The 23933-nt window shown below is 39.0% G+C and overlaps 1 protein-coding gene across 1 annotated transcript in view; it reads left to right on the top strand.

The window, feature by feature from the left end:
* The window catches only part of TACC2 (transforming acidic coiled-coil containing protein 2), a gene marked incomplete in the record, with an annotated part of 1481681 nt that overhangs the window by 1033581 nt on the left and 424167 nt on the right, over positions 1-23933 (top strand).

The raw sequence follows: 23933 nt of genomic DNA, 5'->3' as shown, positions 1-23933 counted from the left end.
AGAACATATGTGGAATCATGGCAAGTTTGTAATTGCAAATGCCTTAATTAACAATCACAAGATGATTATTTATACCCGATAATTATTTCAAGAGATCGCTTAAGATTGAGTATTTTTCAAACACCGTTATTGAATTATCACTTCTGACACAGGCAAATTTACATTCATATGAAAGTAATCAAACTATATTAACATAACAAACATTATACTTCACATATATTTGCTATATATCATATGAGCTAAGCAATATTACATAAATTATTCAATTCCTGTTTTCTTTTTAAACAAGAAACATCTTCATTAAACCATCACTTACTACATAAGCAATCATAAATTTATATAAATTAAAACAAACAATACCGACACAATCCTAGTCACAAGCATGTTACATCACAAACCATACTGACACACTCCCAATTGCAAACATTATACATCACTTATAATCTATCCAGTCTTACTCACTCAGACATTACATACCTCATTTAAGTCCTGCTGTCTTTAGGCCTCATTCCTCTCTTGTATGTATTGTTCCCACAATTCCGATTTTTTCTATGTAGTTTGCTCCTGCCTTTTCTAAGGAAGCTTAAGACGGAGTTTTGAGCTATTTTATATATATATATATATATATATATATATATATATATATGTGTGTGTGTGTGTGTGTGTGTGTGTGTGTGTGTGTGTGTGTGTGTGTGTGTGTGTGTGTGTGTGTGTATTTGTTTTCTGTGGTAGAGCACTAGTCTCCATGGACCCTTTTCAGACTTGCCTCCAGAGCAGTGTTTGGGTAAGTGACTTGCTCAGAGTCACAGTTAGGCAATGGAAGCTGAGGGAATTAAACCTTGCACCACTGTATCACAAGAAACAACTTAACAGTTCTTAGTCCTCAAAGCCAACTGCTAGACTTTTCACCAGTGAAAGAATAATGAGCATTAGACGTTCTGTGTCATAGGTAAGATAATGTCCATCTTTGTACATTTTGTATGTACAAACACAATACATTTCATGTTTTTTTAATGTGTACAACTGTCTGTATAAAAACAAAATTGAAAAAAAAATTCTAGCTCTGATTTTTGGCAAAGATGACTGTAGTTTTAGAATAACATATGGCATTTTTTTCTGAGTAGTAACCTGTGTCATGTCTCCTTTTATGCTGCATGTTTTTTTAGACTTTTTGATCAACCGAACTGTAGCTCTTGATTATACAAAAGATACAAAATAATGTGAATTGCATTAACTGTGGATTTTTAAATGTGCTATCATAACATATTGCTTGTACTTGACTTCTAACATTTTATAGTGAACTAAAAGCATTGTCACCTTAGAGCAATGGAGCTCTACAGTTCAGTTTACAGCTAGAGTGCCTTCTGTGCAGAGTCTGCATGTCCTCCTTGTGTTTGTGTGGGTTTTGCCTGGTTACTCCAACTTCCTCACACTTCACAAAGACATGTGATAGGTGGATTGATAATTCTGTAAATGTGTCAGCAGTGTGTGCATGTGTGTGTGTGTGTGTGTGTGTGTGTGTGTGTGTGTGTGTGTGTGTGTGTGTGTGTGTGTGTGTGTGTGTGTGTGTGTGTGTGTGTGTGTGTGTGTGTGTTATGGAAAAAAGCCCTGGCAGTCTGCAGCTGTTCATAGGGTTTCCATAGGAGTCAGCTGATACTTGTAATTATGGATGCATAGACTGACTAATACAGAGCAGGTGAGGTGTGCCTGTCATGTGGATGATAATGTTTTAACTGCATTATTACAGGGCCAGCCTTTGATCAATAAATGCCCTAGGCAAAAGGGCTGCACTGCACCCTCCACACCACCCAGTGTCCTCATCCTGGTCTACCTACACTATCCAGATTACTTTTTTCTCAATTTTTCTTACAGTTTGTCTTACCATTCAGTTTTTCCTGTATTTATTCAACACGTTTTAAAGAAACCATTTCTTTACTACAAAATAATAAACAAATAAATACTGGAAAAGCACCCTGTCTGGCCTCTTAGTTGGCCAATGCCTAAGGCCGACAGTGCATTATTATAAGCAGTGGTGCTTAATGATAAAAAGAGTGGCACATAAGTTATAGTCCTATCTGTCAAAAAAAAAAAAAACTAAACCAAGTGATTGAAGAAGATATTTAAATAACTTTTTTCACAACTTTGGCTTCTTTAAATACTACATTTTGCAACTTGCATGATGAAAGGTTCGTGTTGCATTCATTCATTCTCTTTTTGCTTACTTTATCCAATTTAGAGTTATGAAAGAGACAGAACCTGTCCTGGCACTCAGTGGGTACAAAGGCAAGAAACGCATCCTTGATAGTGCATCTGTCTTTTGTAGGATGCTGTAACACAAACACATGCTCCGATATATAGTGTATACCCCTGGGGGCACTTTTGAGGATTACTACCTCAGCTGTAACATGGCTTTGGGATATGGGAAGAAACTGTAGCATACAATGAAAACCATGTGGGTACAAGGCAAACATGAAGATGCCCCAAAGAAGATACCCCAGCTGAAAACTAAACTGCAAACCAAGCACTATAAGGCAACAGTTCTAACCACAGTACTACTGTTTCATCCCAGCCCATCATTAGTTTTAAAACTACTTGCCACTGTGCCTATTTAAATAATCAGTGCACTAAGTATACTCATTTATTAAATATATCTAAAGTGCTAACGGAGAGTGGTTGATAACCTACCCTGTAAAACCAATTAGCCTGTACAACCTATTTCTTCATTTGACTAGATTAACAAGACTAGCTTAACTGTATTTTTGTTTTAAAACATCATAAACATTTTGTATTATAAACTAAAATTTAAATGCCATAGGTTATATGTACTGGATGTAATTTTTGTTAGGGTAGTTTGTTCAGTTCTGGATGGCACATCAGTTTCATTTTAGAGACTTCAGGACTCTGTGCCTAAACACAAGCTGCATATAAGACTAACAAATACTTATAAGCCATTAGTAGCATTGCCATCTTCCTGATAAACAAGATACAGTGTTTTGCCTTATTGGTATTTAGCATGTCATAGATTCATAGATTAGTACTAGGCTAACTGTCCTTGTGAGCCATTTTAAGCCTAGCCAATTATGCCTTATGAGACTCAACCCTGCACCTTGTGTTTGTAAGACAAACACCTTAACCATTAGGCCACCCTCCCAAGTGTCACGTATCTTGTGCTGAATATTAGTAACAGAAGTAAAAAATTCTGCCTCAGATGTGGTACCATTACTCCAAATAACTAGCAAAGCCATAAAAACTTTAAAGGAACTAATATAGAGTAAGTAGAGAATGATTTTACACTAAACTGATTATCAGTGGAGAGCAACATGATAGCCTAAGTTTATTGATCACTGATGTAAACTTGTTTGGTAAGTAACATATTGAAAAAAGTCATTATAATTTTATTGAATAATTTAACTCAGTAATTATTAATGCATCCCTCCTTAATTCTGAGAAGGATTCCCATCATCAGAAGGGTGCAATAATTGACTGTCAGTCAGATATTTTTAAGTTTATCAGAGTCCTTTTACATATAAAAGAGTAAAGATTATAAATTAATTGCAAAAAATAATTTCAGAGTATAAGTTAAATTTGCACATATTATATATAAATTGCAAGATTAATAGTTCTATTGGACTTTTTGTTGAGTAAAAGTGAAAACAGGTGACAGTTGTATCTTAACTACTTATTCATCATTTAAATTCAGAAGCAACTAAATCTTTATTTACAATTCATTGCATATTTGCTTATATACATTTTAAAATGCTGACAAAATGTTTTTGTTGTTTTATTTATTTAGTGGTCATCATTTTACCTTGGAGGTTGGCATAATGGTTAAGGTATTTCCCATACAGACACAAGGTGCAGGGTTTGATTCTCACATGGGGTAATTGGATGTGCTCAAAATAGCACTTAAGGGCAGCTATCCTAGTACTAATGTATGAACCTGTTAATAGCATATGGCTATGACTGTGTGTCTTCTAAATAACTGTGCAACAAAGTGATTGGTTGAGTTCACATTTTCTTTTTTCATGACATACACAGACAGCTATGTAACCACTGTATGGATTCCATCTTGTACTTTTGCATACGTATTTCACTGGACTGATATGTTCTGTTGCCCATTTGTTGCACTACTCTGTTTTGTACCACAGAATGCAGTAGTGTTTATGCCAATGCCTAGTATACCTCTCATCCTACAGACACTGAAGATAGGAATGAATGCTCTTGAAAAGTAGGAACATCATGGTAAAAATCTGGAAATCTAATTAGCAAACAGTTGAATACAAAATAGCACTTGACCTTTTCCACTTCCATTAGGAACGTGGGATACGACTCAAAAAATTGTTTAAAAAATAGAGCATGACAAAAAGCAGATTATCAAAAAGACAGTGTAAACACCATAGACTGTAATGAACTTTATTGCAGAATTCTACCATGTATCTTTCAGCTTTTCCCAGTTAGGGGTTGCCACAGCAGAACTCCGGTCCGCTAATGATTGTCAGTTGATTTTTACGTGCCGAGTTGCCAGCCCTGAAGCACAACCTTCAACGAAGGTACGCCCATTCACGTATATATCCACGCAGAAGACACTCTAGCTGAGAATCGAACCGGACAGCGTCTTACTGTGAGGCGACAACGCTACCACAGCACCACCACCGGGATTATTGCAGAATTCTACCATACAAGCTAATTTATTTTTGCTTTAGAAAATGGGAGATGTAAGATGTGTGTCCTCTTTATTGTTACCAGCAATATGTTGTTCTTGCTGTAGACAACTTCAAAAATCACATGTATCGGGGGAAATTCAGAAAATTCTGTGAAGGGATGAGTCAAGCCTGAAAATAGGGCTGTACCTTCAGAAACAGGGATATGTGTACAGGGGTAAATTAGGGCTGAAAATATAAACACTCTCTAAAGTGGGTCATTTGAGAGGTCTGATATCCAGTCCCACCAAACTGTTCAGAATTCGTCAAGAATACACAACATTTCACTAAATCCCATCTTCAGTTTTGTTCAATTATCAATAATGAGTGTGAGTAACATGTAAAAGTTGATGACCTATTTGGATACAGGAAGTCATTACTCTTTTGGGAATCCTGTCTAGGTTTAGAAAGCCCCATCCCCCACCCCGTCATTAGCCTAGTAATAATCTGTGAATCTATGAAAAGCTTCAGAATGAAGTGGGTGACTTAAAAAGCATCAGTGAAGACTTTGTCTGACTTCCTCCTCCTGACAAAGGAGAGAGTGATGTCACTGAAAGGAAATGACTGTCTTCACCCTGAGCTGCCTAAATACATACAGTCAGTTGGCAGACCCAGCTTTCTTTCCTTACATGTTTGCTTAATTAAGCATGTCTTTTGTGTAAGTCACCAAGTACAATAGAGGCAGATACTGCAAATGAAACTGCCAGAGAACCTTTAAAAACATACTTTTTTTTGCTCTTTCTTGGTACATAAGAAATACAGTAAAATTACTTCATTTTGGTTATGATTTCATGGAAGTCCCTCATCATTCTTAGTAAATACATAATGACAAGAGAAGAAAGAGTTAGAATGATGCTCTTCTTGCAACATTTCAACTGCTTCCACAAAGGAAGTCTCTAGCTTAATGTCTGATGTTTATAAAGTCCCTGCAGAATGAAATCAGTACAACAGTATCTGTTGTCACTTGTACTGCAGTATATTCATGACCATTCAGTGTATAAGAAGTCTGTCGCTTTCTCGCTGTCTCCATCTGACATGGAAAATGTTAAGTCCCTACTTGCTAAACAGCTGGCTTCAGTTGTCGGTCATCATCCAAGATGCCACACATGACTTTCTAAGTGTTTTCAGTGCTGATGCATTACTTTTGCTCCTTTCACTTGTATTATTAGCTGCTCTTACTCAAAAGAAGGGGAATGATCACAGTAGCAGATTTAATGAGTGAGTGAAACAAAGTTAATATAATCTTACATTGAGTCCTGCTGGTTTTAACTGCTAACGTTTTTTATGCCATAGCAAAACAGTGGGAGGGATTTGAGAACATTTGAACACTTCTAGCTTATCTCAAATCAGGCGAAGTGCATTATACTGATTTGTGTCGTCCAGCATTATTGCCATATGCACAGTGAGACTCATAACTGTCACTTCATCATAATGCATACATGCATGGAAGAGATTCTTGTAAGGGAATGGAAGTGGTTTGCACCATGCAGGAATGCTATTACACAGTGGAAAGGTAATAAGCCTTTCACTGTGCTTTAAGAATGCTGTTCCTAGTTTTTGAAGAGGGGAATATGTGGTGCTGGGTCTGGTGCAGAACTGCTGTTTCCAAAACAATGAACAGCACAGTCTCCCCTATCACATTAAACTGCAAGCAAGGGAGCTGGTGCACCTCTGCTTATTTCCCCAGCTTTTACCTCCTCCCCATTCTTCTGCATTAAGGAATCCAGCATGTTTTGCATGCACTGTGTTGCATCACTTTAAACTAGCAGCATATTTTTTATTTTTATTATTTTACATTTGTTGACCGGGCTAGTCTGGCTGGATACATGTCCATTTTCAGCAGAGGCCCGAGGAGAAAAGCTCCACTAATAAACTAGTAGCTAACAAATAACAAAAAAGTATAACAAAAAAGTATACAAAGCATGCAAGCAACTAAGGGAACAATTATCATGTAGAATAGTAATGCAGAGGCAATTTGACAAGAAATAAACAATGGTGCTGAATCATTATGACTTAATATTTACTGTAGAAAGACTGCTAAAAAAGAATGAAGGAGGGGGGAAAAAGGGACAGATGGAGAGTCTATAAATATTTACATAAATTAACAAATTAGTAGCAGACATGTTGTGCCGAGTACTACTTTTCGGATAGAGATTAGGACAAAGGAGATCCGGATCTAGGTTAGATAAATGGAGAAATGACAGGTTGCTGAGATTATGGCAAGTAACAGAAGAAGAGGTAATATAGGAGAAATAAACAGGCGGTGGGTTGCGGGTCTACTTCACTAAAGGGATAGAAGTAGTGATAGAGGGCAGGTAGAAGAGCAAAGGAGGGTGCAGGGGCATAGCCAGTGGGATTGCAAATATTTCCTTATTTGTTTTTTGAAAAGGTGAGATGAGCCTAAAGTGGTTAGTTCTATGGGGAGTTTATTCCAGTATGATCCAACAGTATTGGCAAATAAGGAGTCACCTGCTTTATTGTGGGATTTAAGAGTAGCTACTAGAAGTTTGCTGGCTGAGCGAAGGGAAGTAAGATTTCTGTATGGGGCAATGAGGTTATTAAGTATGGGTGTATTAGAGGGGTAATGGAGAATTTTATAAGTGATGACTAATTGCTGTAGGAGAATTTGATTCTGAAGTTCCAGCCAGTTAAGGTTTTTGAGATTATGACAATGGTGAGTACGAAATGGGGAACCTGTGGCAAACCTGGCAATACTATGGTAGGCTATGGCAAGTTTCTGAAGGTTAGCTTTTGAAATGTTGATAAATGATGGAGAGGCATACAATAGTGTAGAGAGGAGATGAGTCTGGGCCAGAGACACTCGGGTAGCTGCATTAAGAAAGGGCTTATGTCTATAGAGGGCACCTATCTTTTTATTAACAGCCTTGATGGTTAGATCAATGTGACAGTCGAAGCTTAGTTGATTGTCTATAGTAACGCCTAGAAGTTTGGTGGAACTGTCAGGATTAATGATAGTGCCATTGCCAGACACAATGGAAAATGAGATTGGGGCAGATTTAAGGGTTGGGGTGAAGAGTAGTGATTTGTTTTTTTTGGGATTAAGGAGGAGACAGATATGTTGGAACCATTTTTCTGCTGCTGTAAAGACTTTTTGGGTGGAAGAGTGGAGTTCTCCTGAAGATAAAGCAGAAAAGATGAGAGTTGAATCATCTGCATACTGAATACAAGTGGATGTTGGGAGTGAAGTAGACAGGTTGTTTATAAATGTAGAGAAGAGGAGGGGACCTAAGATGGATCCTTGAGGAACACCGATAGTGACTGGGAGCTGAGAGGATATATGGCTGTCCCAGAGGACAGCTTGTTTTCTATCTTTCAAATAGGAGTCAAACCACTGTAATGCCGAAGAGTCAAGTGAGAGGGATGTCAGAGTGTCTAGAAGTAGTTGATGGTTAACCATATCAAAGGCTTTTGAGAGGTCCAGGAATAAGGCAGAGGAGAAAAGGTTGTTATTGCGATTTTTGTTGATCATGTCTGTGAAGGAGAGAAGGGCAGTGGAAGTACTATGGTAGGGCCTGAAACCGTGTTGCGAGTCTACGAGTAGGCTGTTTTGCAAGAGATGATTTAGGAGTTGATGGTGAATACAACGTTCCATGATTTTAGATAGAGGAGATAGTAGGGCTATAGGCTGGAAGTTCGAAAATTCATTAGAGTTACCTCCTTTGTGGAGGGGAATGATATGGGAGACTTTCCAGCAGGATGGGATAGTAGATTCGGTTATTGTTCTGTTAATTAAGATAGAGACTGGGTAAGCTAGTTCTGATGCTGCTAGTTGCAGATATTCAGCTGGTAGTTTGTCGGCTGAAGGGGTGCAAGGCTTAAGTTTGGAGAGTAACTTACGTATGTGGGTTGTGGAGACTGTATTAAATTTTAGAGTGGGGGTATTATTTTGAGGAGAGGTGTTTTGAGGGAAAGGGGGGGGTCATTGTGTTTGCTAGAGAGGTGACTGTTTCAGAGAAGAAGTTGTTGAAAGTATCGGCTATTATGTTGGGTGGGGTTTGAGCTAAGATAGCAGGTGTGGGTGTTTTGGTATTCCCTGGATGGAGCAGTTTATTGATTCCTGACCAGAATCTTTTGGGGTTTTAATTTTGGTTTTGTTGATATTGAAGGTAATAGTTTTTTTTTTATCAAGATAGGTGAGTTTTTTTGTAGTATTTCTAAGGTGTTTGAAGTTTAGAAGGTCAGCAGGGTTTTTAGTGGTTCTCCATTTAGTCCATAGTTTATTTCTATCTAGCATTGTTTGTTTGGTTTTTTTGGAAAGCCAAGGGGCAGCTTTGGAGCCTATTCTAATTAGTCGAGAAGGGGCATGATGCTGGAGAATTTGTAGGAAAGTGTTATTGAAATGGGTAACTGCTTTGTCAAGTGGGAGGTGTTTTAGAGTTGACCAGTTACATAGCTTGAGTTCATTAAGGAAAGAGGACAGGTTAAAGTTTTTTTTGTTGCGTACGGTACGATAAGTAGCTTGTTTGGGAATATTATCTTTTTGTTTAGTGATATAGGTGAGGAGATGGTCGCTAATATTGTCTGGGAGTATTCCAGTTTTATAAGAATGGAGATTGTTGTTGATCAATATCCAGTCCAGGATGGCTTGTTTATTGGTTGATTTGTGAATTCTAGTAGGGGAGTTTATGGTTTGTTGAAAGTTAAAGAGATTGAGGTGAATGGTAGGTTTGGGAGAGATGCAGGAGTTTCAATCAATATTAAAGTCTCCTAAGATTATGGTTTCTTGAGGGAAGCTACAGGAGACCCAGCTAAGAATATTTTCAAGTGTGTTTAAGTTATTGCCTGGAGGGATGTAGGAACATATTATATAGATGGCTTTGTTCTTGTTTAGTTGGAGTTTGCTACAGAGTATTTCAGCATTACCTGAGGAGGGGGGTAGGGAGTCAATTAAGGCCACTTGTAGTTGGGATTTGTATAGTAAGGCCACTCCTCCTCCCTTTTTGTTAAGACGATCTTGCCTTAAGGTGCTATAGCTAGGAGGAGTGATTTCATTGTCTCTAGTACCCGGTTTAAGCCAAGTTTCAGTGAGACAGAGGATATCAAAGGCATAGAAGTCAATTATAGCATGAAGTTGTGTGATTTTGTTGTTGATGCTACGAATATTTAGGTGTGCTATAGAGAGGGAGTTATTAGAGAAAGGTGAACTGGAGTTGTAAGCAGTTTGGTTAGAGAGGGCATGGGTGAGAGGATTATTGGGGCCAGGGTTGGGGTGGATGTCCCCATGTAAAAGTAAAAGAGTTTGTGGGATTGAAAATATCTTTGAGTTTTTGGAGGGTATTAGATAAAACTGTTTAGAGGTTAGAGACCTGATGTGGTGTAATTTGTGTAATAGGGGGGAAGGTAGGGGCAGGACGATAGGATGTTAGAGTGTGTTTGTTCGGCTGTAGGAAGAATAGAGGTAGTGTGTGTAGCTAAAATAGGAGACCTGCTAAGGGTAAGATGTTCGTAGGAAGTAAGAGTATAGTGTAAAAGAAGGATGTTAAGGAGTAGCAGAAAATAAAGTAGTTTAAGGCTTAAAGGCATGTTTTTAGTGGGATGAGGTTAGCAAGGTTGGAAATAGCGGGAATATGATAGTGAAGAGTGTGTTGTGGCAGTTAGATAGGAGTATGGAGAGTGGGGTGTGGTAGTAAGACAGGAGTATGGAGTTAACGAGTGTAGGTGGGGCAGGAGATGAGATAGGATCAGAGCAAGTTGGAGGTGTGGCTGAGGAAGTATAAAGGTAGGACTCCTGGGGGTGGGTGGGAATTGGGGGTAGGGAGGGGAGCGGAGTGAGCCCGCAGGGCGAACGGAGCGGGAAGACCCAGAGAGGGGACCAGTGGCAGAAAAACAATCATAGAAGAAGAGAGAAACACTATATATGGTGTAGGGTAAGAGTATACTATAGGGTAGAATGCAGGGAGGAAATATGGTGGGTTTGGGAGATAAAACTAAATATAAGGTAGCTAAGTGAGGTAGCAGAGTTGGGTACAGTAGAGTAGAATAGTGTGGTTAGGACTAGGGGATAGCAGGAGGCAGTGTTCTACTGTGAGAATAAAGGAAAAATTGGGTTTCTAATAGAAAGAGTGCCACCTAGTGGCCAAGTTCAGGAATAACAAGAGACAAAGCAATCAGAGAGCTCACCAAAGTGATGTATCTCGGTAGTGGGGAGAGTTGCCTCAAGGATAGTGATGAAGATAGGAGGGTAAGAGAGAGTGCCTTAACCGCTACTGGAGGGGGGGGGTAGGCTGCTGGTTAACTTGGGAGGCAAGGTAAATAACCTGGAGAATACAGTTAGAAAATACAATAGTAGGACACACTTTCCAACAGCGACTATTCTGGGTAGACAGTCTTAGTGGGGAGGACGTTTAAATCCTATTCAGGATTATGTTCCTTAATATAGATTCCACAGGGCTTCTTTAGCAAGGGTAAAGGCAGGAACCCAGGTGTATATGGCTGGTATCATAAAAGGAAGAGAGAGAAAGACAACATAAGCACATTCAGCAGTCAAGGATACTGGTAACAGATAACTAAAAATTGTACCTGAGATACTAAAAGCAAGGTCAATACAGTGACTAACCCTTAATCACAGTGTAAGCAGGCTTATCAGAGAGAGAATAAACACAGGTAGGGTCATACAGTCTGCTTATAGATCTGTGCAAAAATGTTTGTTAAGCTAACAAAATAAATCCCATACATGTAATTAATTTGACCTTATGCAGTATCAATTAAGTAGCAGTAATTAGAACAGCAGCTCCAAGAAGGTACAGTTGTTAGAGAGTTAGGCAAAACAACAACCTAGGTTAGCATTTGTATAAAAGAGTATTTACAGACACTATCACCTTACTGTGGAGAAGTTTAAGCAAGGGAATAAGATGTCAAATATAACACAAAATGCATAGGCATAACACTATTGCAAGTAGTACAGAATCTAAAGAGCGCTGACCACAGAACAGCTTACTATCCTCTACAATACAAACATTAATAGGAATGTTAGAGAAGTAACCTTTAGTTATACTGTCGCCTTATCTTATCAGTCCATAGACACTTTCCTTTTGAACATAGGCAATAAGGGCCCTAGAATGTTTTCCTGGTAATTATCAAATACGCGTTTCAGAAACAAATATTCAGAGAGGTAACCAGCGTCGTTTCATTAGTATAATCGTTCTGTACAAAATGTTACATCCAGCCTTAAAAAACACGTACTGCGTAGTTGGGGGACCACGTGGATGCTAGGGTAAGAAGCGTTGTCTACGCAGCTTAATAAAGTTAATGCTGATTAAAGCTGAGGGGTGTGCACTACTCACTAGTGTTGCTGCCTGATAATGATAAATAAAAAGCGTTGTCTACGCAGCTTAATAAAGTTAACGCTGATTAAAGCTGAGGAATGTGCACTACTCACTAGTGTTACTGCCTGATAATGATAAATAAAAAGCACACATACTGTAGGTAACCAAACAGTGGCTTAGCCTCACACAGCGACCAACAGTGAAAGCTCGGGCAGAGCCCCGTATGCATTAGCATGGGAAATAACCAGTTGTAGTTTGTCCCGGTTGCAGAGGCGCACCACGTGGTTCCCAATGTCGCAGTAGAGATAAAAACAGTATTAGGTATACAAAGTCTGTACAGCAGAGGCAAACAAGTAATGCAAGTAAGATAAGCTTAACTTACTAACAGAGAAAACAAGAGAGTTGTAAATGGTTGAACAGCAGTGAAATACACAAGAACATGAATGCCACCAAGTACTCACATTAGGTTATTTCCTCCGAGCCCGAAGAGACACAGCAGCGCAAAAGGGATGGTACATAGGGATGGATCGGTCTACAGAAGGGTATATTTATAGGATGTGGCCGGAAATAAAGACGGGGGGTGGGGGGTGGGCAGGGATAACTATAGAGAAGAAATGCGAAAACAGTAATCGCGAGTTCTTGAGCTAGGAAGCTAAGAGAGGTATGGGTAATAAAGGTGATTACAGTTAGTAAAGGCTAGGAGTGACAGGATTACAGTTAGTAAAGGATAGGAGTGACAGGAGGAATGGGACAATGTAGGTATAGTAGGAAGACAGTGACCTAGAGTGAATAGAGAAGAGATAGTAGTGTAAAAAGAGGCGACTACAGTTGATAAAGGGTAGGAAGGGGGGAAAGGAAGGAGGAAAGTAGATATAGTGGGGAGAGAGTGGTATAGAGCAGGAAAGAGAGGAAAGAAATCAGGAAGACCCAGAGAGGGGACCAGTGGTAGAAAAACAATCAGAGAAGAAGAGAGAAACACTATATATGGTGTAGGGTAAGAGTATACTATAGGGTAGAATGCAGGGAGGAAATATGGTGGGTTGGGGAGATAAAACTAAATATAAGGTAGCTAAGTGAGGTAGCAGAGTTGGGTACAGTAGAGTGGAATAGTGTGGTTAGGACTAGGGGATAGCAGGAGGCAGTGTTCTACTGTGAGAATAAAGGAAAAATTGGGTTTCTAATAGAAAGGGCACCACCTAGTGGCCAAGTTTAGGAATAACAAGAGACAAAGCAATCGGAGAGCTCACCAAAGTGATGTATCTCGGTAGTGGGGAGAGTTGCCTCAAGGATAGTGATGAAGAAAGGAGGGTAAGAGAGAGTGCCTTAACCGCTACTGGAGGGAGGGGGGGTAGGCTGTTGGTTAACTTGGGAGGGAAGGTAAATAACCTGGAGAATACAGTTAGAAAATACAATAGTAGGACATACTTTCCAACAGCGAATATTCTGGGTAGACAGTGTTAGTGGGGAGGACGTTTAAATCCTATTCAGGATTATGTTCCTTAATATAGATTCCACAGGGCTTCTTTAGCAAGGGTAAAGGCAGGAACCCAGGTGTATACGGTTTCCAACAGCGACTATTCTGGGTAGACAGTCTTAGTGGGGAGGACGTTTAAATCCTATTCAGGATTATGTTCCTTAATATAGATTCCACAGGGCTTCTTTAGCAAGGGTAAAGGCAGGAACCCAGGTGTATACGGTTTCCAACAGCGACTATTCTGGGTAGACAGTCTTAGTGGGGAGGACGTTTAAATCCTATTCAGGATTATGTTCCTTAATATAGATTCCACAGGGCTTCTTTAGCAAGGGTAAAGGCAGGAACCCAGGTGTATACGGTTTCCAACAGTGACTATTCTGGGTAGACAGTCTTAGTGGGGAGGACGTTTAAATCCTATTCAGGATTATGTTCCTTAATATAGATTCCACAGGGCTTCTTTAGCAAGGGTAAAGGCAGGAACTCAGGTGTATACGGCTGGTATCTTTCCAACAGCGACTATTCTGGGTAGACAGTCTTAGTGGGGAGGACGTTTAAATCCTATTCAGGATTATGTTCCTTAATATAGATTCCACAGGGCTTCTTTAGCAAGGGTAAAGGCAGGAACCCAGGTGTATACGGCTGGTATCTTTCCAACAGCGACTATTCTGGGTAGACAGTCTTAGTGGGGAGGACGTTTAAATCCTATTCAGGATTATGTTCCTTAATATAGATTCCACAGGGCTTCTTTAGCAAGGGTAAAGGCAGGAACCCAGGTGTATACGGTTTCCAACAGCGACTATTCTGGGTAGACAGTCTTAGTGGGGAGGACGTTTAAATCCTATTCAGGATTATGTTCCTTAATATAGATTCCACAGGGCTTCTTTAGCAAGGGTAAAGGCAGGAACCCAGGTGTATACGGTTTCCAACAGCGACTATTCTAGGTAGACAGTCTTAGTGGGGAGGACGTTTAAATCCTATTCAGGATTATGTTCCTTAATATAGATTCCACAGGGCTTCTTTAGCAAGGGTAAAGGCAGGAACCCAGGTGTATATGGTTTCCAACAGTGACTATTCTGGGTAGACAGTCTTAGTGGGGAGGACGTTTAAATCCTATTCAGGATTATGTTCCTTAATATAGATTCCACAGGGCTTCTTTAGCAAGGGTAAAGGCAGGAACCCAGGTGTATAGGGATTAGGCTATTTCCTCCGAGCCCAAGAGACACAGCAGCTCAAAAGGGATGGTACATAACTTAACTCACTGTGATACGGTGCATTTAGGTATGGTAATCGAAGTGATTCAGTGCAACACCAACAGTGCTAAGGGGGTGGGGTGCAGTTGGGAGGGGGTGCTGCTGAGCAGTGAGTAGGTATGGATGTGTTTTAGAGCTACTTTTTATCCAGGCAGACCTTGTAGTAATGCAGCTGAAGTAGGAAGCAGTTCCTTTAAGGTTTACCTTCCAGTAGGCTATACTGCAGTAAAAGTATCCCACATGTAGTATGTAACATGTACTTAGAGATGTCCTTATAGCTGTCCTTACATTTTTGTTTTGGTAGGACTGGAGAAATGTCAAAACCACATGTGGAGTGTCTGCAGGCTTACAAGTCCCAGTGTAGTTAGTTTCACTTTGTGACTGTGATACAAACTTAAGTATGGCTGAATATTGATTCTTTCTTACTTGATTTATGGTATCTTTCCACTATGAAGAATCTTTCAAAAGACGTGGGATCTGCAGTGCTCACCAAGCACTGCTTGTAAATTAGTTAAGTTAGATAACAATAGTTACTCGGACATACTATCACTTGTCCTACTCATCTTTTATTCAGTCAACTTTTATCTGCAGACATTTTCTATATCTTGCTGTTTACTTCAGATGAGTATCTGGAGGTATGCAATTTGTTTGCATTGCCTCTCTCCCTGTACATAGACATCCTGTTGCAAAACCTATGCAAAAGAGCCATTACTTTGAGAAGGCAGAATATCTGTTTCAACACTTGCTTACTAAGAGACAGCTCTAGTCGTACTTTTTAGGGAATGGCTGCAGTTGTGACTTATTTATAGCTGTGGTGCAAAATAATTATTTTAAAAAGGCACCAAAATTTGTTTTGCCCATAAGCAAAAATTGATCCATGTCCTTAACAGCAAATTCAGCTTTTTTTGTTTTTGTTTTGATTTTATTGCAGTCTCGTCTCTTTTAGAGCTGCCTCTTTTTTATTTTTAAACACCTTTATTAAGTAATCACTTGTGACATAGGCACATTTAGGTTCATAGGTTCATACCAGGCTATCTGCCCTAGGGCATTTATAAGCCTAGCCAGAGTATGTTTGGCTTTCACCACCCATTTTAAATTAATTTTGCTATGCCCTTTTTCAAGGTTAGTATACTGTGCCTCTGTCTAACAGTGACACAGAAGTGATACCCGGGATAAACCTACGATCTCCCATCCACTCATCAAGATTCCTCTTGAAGAGAGTCAATGAGGGACTCTGCCTAACCTGGACTGGGATTTTATTCCAGAGTGAAGGGAGCCTCTGGGTTATGAATCTGTCCCTCCAGCATGTCCTATTTATTTCAGTGCTGAGGTTCAAGTCTCTCGAGCGTGTAGCTCAATGGGATTTGGATTTTTTAAGGTGCAGCATGTCCCTTAATTCCAGGTTGGACATGGCCTTATACGTCAGGCACAGGTCACCTCTGAGCAGGCGGTATGCCACTGAGTAGAGCTGGAGTTTCTTTAACTGGGCAGCATATGGCATCTGTTTGAGCCCTTTGATCCTCTTGGTGAGGTACTTTTGGGGTCTTTCCAGTTGCTGCAGGTGTTTGGTAAGGTACATCCCAAAAGGGGCATTGTACTCAATTATGGGCCTGATGAGGGATGAGTAAAGAGGCACGATGACCTCCCCTAATCTAGATGTGAATCCCTTCATGATTAGGTGGGCTATATAAAATGTTTTTCTAACCACTTTGGCCACGTGGTTGTCAAATGAGAGATTGCTATCAACTTGGGTCCCCAGGTCCCTAATTACTTCTTCTGTACTTAATGGATTACCACCTATGTGGTAATTTGTGGGCACTTTGTTTTTGCCAAAGGGGATGACTATACACTTTTTGGCATTTAGCTTGAGGCCATGGCTCTGGCACCAGTTGTCTGTTTCTATGAGGCCCTTTTGGAGGATGCTTGTGTCGGCTGGAGAGTCAATTATGGCGCCCAGTTTGCAGTCATCTGCGAACTTGGTCAGCCACAGTCCTTCCGTGTTGGCCTTTACATTTATATATAAGTAATCAGACTGTATTAAGTTAAAATTAACAAACATTATGCTTCACATATATTGCTGTATATCATATAACCTAAGCAACATTACATAAATTATTCAATTCCTGCCCCATTTTTTAAACAAGAAACATCTTTATTAAACCATCATGTATGACATAAGCAATCAGACATTTTTATAAATGAAAACATCGCAAACCATACTGACACACTCTCAGGTGCAAACATTATACATCATTTGTAATCTATCCAATCGTTTTCAAACTTTACATAGCTCATATAAGTCCTGACTTGTTTTAAACCTCATTCCTCCCCTGTATGTATTGCTCCCACAATTCCCAATTTTTCATATGTAGTTTGTTCCTACCCTTTTTCTAACAATTTTAATTCCAATTGTTTTACCTCTGTTACTATATTCACTACTTCTAATATAATTGGTTTAGATTTTGATTTCCATTTTCTAGTAATTGCTTTTTTGGCAGCCACCTTAATTAGAGACAGCAAGGCCTTACCATGTCTAGGCAATTCTGAAATAAATTCATCTTTTAAGTAATTAAGCTATAACAGCAATTCATGAAAAGTCAAAGTGCAAAAACTGAACGAAGTTCCGTGTCTCCTGACTCAATGTGCAGACAACATATAGACTATTTTCACAGACATTTGCACATGTAACACCTAGCTATAACATCATGGAGATGCAGGTAGACAGACTAATACTGCACATAATTAGAAACACATTTTAACACTTTTCGAACCGAACACTTACTGTTTTTTTAATACCATTAAGATGAGCTGCTGTTTATTGTTAGCAGTTGCAGTCAGGGTGGGATGCCAGAGGACAGCAGTACTACAACTGTGTTTTGTGTGCATTTCCTCAGTGAAGCAGAACTTTTGTCTGCCTTACCACTTGGTGTCTTGCCAGTGTTTGGTATACAACTGCTGAATTGCTTCTTTTTTTTAAATGCATACTTTTTCTTCCTCATAAAATGGAGTCCAGCCATACAGTGAGATAGTGAGATGTACTCTTTTTCAAATAACTTTTTTTGTAGCTTTGTTATTGTATGCATTAGTATTTCTTTCTTTTATCTAACGCCTATCCTTACTGATAAAAGGATTGTCCAAAATAGAAAACAACAATTTTTTGGTATTTGTATGAAAACACAGTCATCTCTGATTATTTTGCCTGTTGTGTCATCAACCATCTCACCAAAAGCAAACTTCTGTATTTCATTCACACACAGAGAGACAGAGTGACATATGTGATACTGTCACACACAAGCTTGTGGGGGGATAACCTATAGACAGACCATTGGTGCTTCCTTAGACATGGCTGTTCAAGGACCAAAGAACCCAGATGCACAGGCTTCCAGATGCCAGTGGTCATTGTAGATCAATAGACTTCTCTCACCTAGGCATACCTAATTGATCAACTCCATCAGTCCACAGAAAGGAAACTGACCACCTCACCAAGAGAACAGTTATGTCTGTGATGAGCCCTCTTTACCCCAGGGCAGCAACTATGGAGTCTCACCACTGTCTCCGGTAAGGGAGTGTCACTAAAGGCAGGGATAGAAATACACAATTTCCCCTAAGAGTACACTGGAAACAGGTTCCAAAACCTGAAACTGGACTATACGCTTCACTCCAGGTCCCCAAATGAGTTTCCACACTAACCACTGTAGAACACTGTGTCCCAGTTGTAGGTATATGACTAACTTACTCTTAAATGTGTGATATTCACACATACACACACACTCTTGGGAAAAACTGACACAGCTTAACCTGCTGTGTTTTTTTTTTTGCCCAAATTTAATTATATTGGGTAAAATAGATATTGAAACAGATGGTAGCATGTATCCCAAGCAGTAAGGCTTTTCAGAGTGGCCCTGATGTTATCACAGTAAGCATAAACACTCTCAAGTTATTGAAAATATTGAAAAATAACCAGCCAAACTGAGAGGTAGCAAAACATTTAATAATAAATATAAGGGTTTAAAACATGTAAATACTGAATAACTGAGTCCACTAAACAACAGAATTTCACACACAGAAAGTAATACTGTATGATAGATCTCACACTGATTTTAGAAAACCTCTAACTAACTAGCTGCAGTTACCTGAGTATCTGATTACCTGAGTATATGAAGATTAAATGTCCCTATCTAACCCAAATAACTCAGCAAGGCAAAATTATACTCTTACTTCTGCAAGGCAAGATGAGGAATTATGTCCACCATCCAGCCTGTTGTCTGTCCTCAGTGACTGGAACAACTACTCTTGAAACAACTGGACTATTACTGCTGAACAGTTCTGGAAAACAACTGCTGAACAACTGACTCAGAACCTGCTTTTATAGCAGATTTTTTTTTCCCAGCCCTGGCACACAATGACATCACATCTAGGTCAGCTGACTCTGACACAACATACATTCAGAATTCTCTCCAATAAAACGTGTACATGTGGTCAGCCAGAATGCATAAATCAGAGTAATAATCAAAAGACATAAACTTATTTACAAAATTATGGCTAGTCATGCTGGCAGATGTAACATAGGGTAATTTACATTTATTTACAAAACTCTAGCTAGTCATGCTAGCACAGATAATAATATATAGTATCCACACAGTGTCCAACCTAAGATCTCATAAAGAAAAGATATATTGGACTTAACTGTCAGGGTTCAGGCCCATGGAATAGGGTAGCTCAACCAGTAAAACTTTCCCAGGCTAACAATCTCAGCCCTACCCATAGTGTCATTGTGTTTGCCATTCATCTCCAGCTGTTTCCCTGCTGTGTAACGTACGATGGGACTAAAACATGGGGTCCTGCCTCATCTCCTTTGAACAAAATTACTAGACTAGATGCCAGTGTGAAAGACATTTCCTAAGGGGCCATGACCGGAATCAGGGAGGATCACAATGCTCTTGTTTCCACAGATGACTGCCTCTGCCAGGAGGCATTCAGGACAAAATTTCCCTTCATCCCAGGAGAAGAAAACCACCAAGTACAGATAGGTAATGGAGTTGATCCAATACAAATAACTTATTCCTTTACAGTTTCACTCCACCATTTCAAGTCAGCCTGTCACAGATGCCCTTCCCTATCAAAATTAATTACCAAGGAAGAAGATGCAAAAACTCCTCATTCTAAAGAACCATCCAGAGGTCCCAAAAAAGTAGGAAGGACTTTAATAGTACTCCAGATTCTGTTTAGTACCGAGAAAACAACAGACCTTAAACGTATTGTATACCTCATTCATCTAGCCTACTATTTTCCCATGGAGTCCATCTGTACAGTCACTGCTCATTCAGTCCCTGTCCCCCACGTGTTTATCAATGGCTTCCAGTCAGTGTTTCACAAGGTTACAAGTTGCCAAAATTGTGAAAATTAGGCTCTTTTTAAGCATGTTTTTGCAATGGAGCTGCACCTCACTGTATCCTCTTTATGGTGGCTAGACTCTGACACCCTACCTGTGTAAATACACACACAACCATATATGTAATATATATATATATATATATATATATATATATATATATATATATATATATACATATATAAATATATATATATATATATATATATATACATATATGTAAAATATACACACACACACACAAACAGAGAGCTATGCATATATAGCTACCAATAGATGCAGATGTATTCGTAACATCTGTGAGTGAGGTTGAGTGCTGCACCTAAGAGTAAGAGGTAAAAAGAAAGTCTGGCTTTCACAATTTTGATGACTCACAATTGTGTTTTGACATTACAGCTGAGACTCCCATCAATAGGAGACCAAAAACATTTTTGGATCGCAAAGATGCCTACTATTGTATCAAGACAGCCAGGAAATTCAGATGATTTTGAGCCATTAGCTTGTTTTTTGTTATATTTTATTTAATTTGAGCTCAGTGGCTTTTTTGCGAGGAAACACTTTTTTTATAGCATTATTTTGGTTCGAAGTAATTATGGAAACCTTGCTGGTTCAACTTAACCAGTCTATTCAGAGACTAACTTCAGCAGTGATGGAAGGAAGATTGACGCGAGCATCTACCAATACCCTGACTGAATCACAAGCTGAACTGTTTACTCTGCATTCTTCTGTGGCCCAGGAATCAACGAGGCCCACCCCAGGGACCATGAGGCTAGATAGAGTTAATACAGACTTGAATGAATGGTTTACAACATTTGAAGCAGATTTTTTCAATGAAAACGTTATTCCCAATCAAGGAATGTCATTAAAAATGCAGTTAAGTACCTTTGAAAAGCTGTGCAGAAAGTACAGAACACTTCAGCTAGACAACGCGTTTTTTAAAACAAATCAATTGCTCTCAAACAAGTTCTCAAAGGCTTACGAGTTTGGAAACAGCCTTTGGGGATTGAGGAGGGGTCGCCTGCTTTTCGAGAACTTGTGGCTTTATTTGACAAGACAGGCTTTGAAATGATGGACATCATTATCAGAAACAACAACAGTAAGTTGACTCTTTTGCAAAATGAGATTTCAGTTTTAAATCAAAGTATTATTTCAGATTTACTTTTTGAGCAGTACAAATTTAAGTATGAGAATGTTCTTAAAGACATTAATAACTTTGTAAAAGAGAACAGTTTGAGAAAGCAACATAAGCTTGACAGAGACAGGGCTCACTATTAAAATAATCAAGCATATATAGGGAGAAAACAGCCCCATGGAAATGTGTATGAGAATAGCTCTCAAAATAATGAAAATATTCAGAACAACAGTTCTGAAGGTGAAAGGGGGCTTGACAATACCAGGGGTAATAATGATTATTTACTTCAGGAAGGTCAACAACTAAGGAGGTCCGAGAGACTGAAAAATCAAGGGAAATGGACCCCCTGGGGCAGACAGAACTACAATGTTCAGAGCAACAGGAACCACAATTATTTCAACAGGGGACAGCAGTAGGGGTGGAGGAGAGATTTTCATTGACTGAGTTATTTAACACAACTGCTATGTTTGACCAAGACTCATTGAATGTAGTTGAAATTGATTGTTCTGATGTTGCAATGGAATGTAATATTTTGGAAAGTGATTTTTTTTATGTTTACAATTACAGTGATGTCATTGTTACTGAAGGACATTTCAACTTGTTTTAAAAAGGGATATGTTTTGTACCTAACTATAAGACTGGCATTGCAAATGTTTTGATTAACTTAAAACCGTATACTAGAAAATTGAATCTCAGTTTATATTTCAAAAACAGTAATGTAGGCTTGGAGAAGAACTTGGTGGTCAAATGTAAGAGCACATTCATCCCCCCAGTCACCCACTTATATCATCCTTTGAGAAATTATGTGAACAACAATTTAGAAAAATAGTCAAAGAGAGCAAATGTAACACTAACAATCTCACAAGAGATGAAGCCATTATTTTGAATGAATTGGCAGGAAACAAGATGTATTGTGTAATGAAACCAGACAAGGGAGGGGTGGTAGCCATTATTTCACACATAGATTACCGTTCCAAAATGTTTGAAATATTGAATGACACCACAACTTATAGCAGGACGTCAAGAAATGCTGTTAATAGAGGTTATGCCAGGATTGATTTTTTTATTTGATGCTCTATTTCAAAATGAAGTAGAAATTGTGGAAATAAAATATTTAACAGTTGAGAAACCAAGAACACCAGTAATCTTTGGAATACCAAAGATTCATTAAAATGTGTACAACCCACCCTTTAGGCCGATAGTAGCAGCCCGAGGTTCTAAAACTGAACCAATAGCAGCATATATAGATAAATGGGCAAGTTTAGTGGCAAGTGAGGCACATCATATACTCAAAGACCCATGGCACTGTTTGGAATTAAGACAAATAAATACAGAGAACTTGGATTTTTGTTTCCTAACTGTGGACGTGGTCAACTTGTTCTCAGTAATCCCCCACAATAAAGGTTAGATTTCTTCAGGGAAAGTTTGATGGGTAGCAAATCAATAGATCAGTCCAAAGTCAATTTATTAGTTGGACTCATAGAAGTGGTCTTGACTAGCAACTTTATGATTTTTGAAGGTGAAGTCTTGATTTTTGAAGGTGAATTCTATCATCGGGAAGCAGGAGTGGCTCTGGAGGCCAAATGTGCCCCTAGCTTTGCGAATCTGGTTCTCCTAGAATGGGAGAAAAATATGTTTTATTCCTCTACCTTTATGGCCAGTGTACTGTTGTATGTGAGGCTTCTGGATGACATACTAATTTTATGGTGAGGAGAGGAACATGTGATGAACGACTTTGTAAAATACATCAACGGCACAACCACTTTCCTTGAGTTCACATATAAATGGCATTATTTATTGAGTTGACTAAGGACATTGCTGGGGGCACCTTGGCCAGTAGCATCCACAGAAAGGAAACATATTCCAATGTGTTACTGCACTACAACAGTAGCCACCCCTTCCATCAGGGGAAGGGTATAATAAAAGGCCAAAAGTCAGGTTATCTAGGCTCATTAGTAGTGATGAAACATTTAAAAAAGAGATCTATACATTAATTGGAATGTTCCTAAATAGAGGCTACCCCTTACGTCTTCTGCTGAAAGTGAAGAGAGAAGTTATACTTAAAAGAAATACTACATTTAAGCCTATTTTGAAAACAGGTGTAAATATTAATAGAACCAACATGGTCAAGCTAGACACCAATGTTCTGGTATTACAATACAATACAGAAACATCAAACTAGGTATCAAGTGTTAATAATGTATGGGAAACTCATTTTGACAAAGAAATGAAGGAAAAGTTGGGGCATAAACCTAAGGTTGTGTACAGTAGAGGGTGTAATATAACGAATATTCTTGAAAGTGTCAACAGAAAACAAGGCAAACACAGATCATTGATGTACAAATGGGGTGCTTGCAAGACCTGTAAAAATATAAATGGTGGTACGAATGTCTTTATGGGAAGTTTTGAACATACTGTAGGATGCCCGGGCAGGTGCAACTGCAACACCACTATGGTAGTTTATTTAGCTACATGCTTATCATGCCCTGGTTTCTACGTAGGCAAGACCAAAAGAAGGATACGGGATCACATTACTGAGCACCTTAGTGACATTAAAAATAAAAAAATGAACAATGCTTTATATGTTCACACTCTAGAATGTCCCAACTACAAGAGATTTTTATTCTTTGTCATTGATAGAGTACATAGTTACTCTAGGGATGATGAATTAGAATTAGAAGCCAGAGAAACTAAATGGC

The sequence above is a fragment of the Protopterus annectens genome, chromosome 14.part0 (assembly GCF_019279795.1).
Source record: "Protopterus annectens isolate FY-2018-M chromosome 14.part0, PAN1.0, whole genome shotgun sequence".
In the NCBI taxonomy this organism is placed as follows: Eukaryota; Metazoa; Chordata; order Ceratodontiformes; family Protopteridae; genus Protopterus; species Protopterus annectens.
This window is presented reverse-complemented; position numbering and strand designations above follow the sequence as displayed.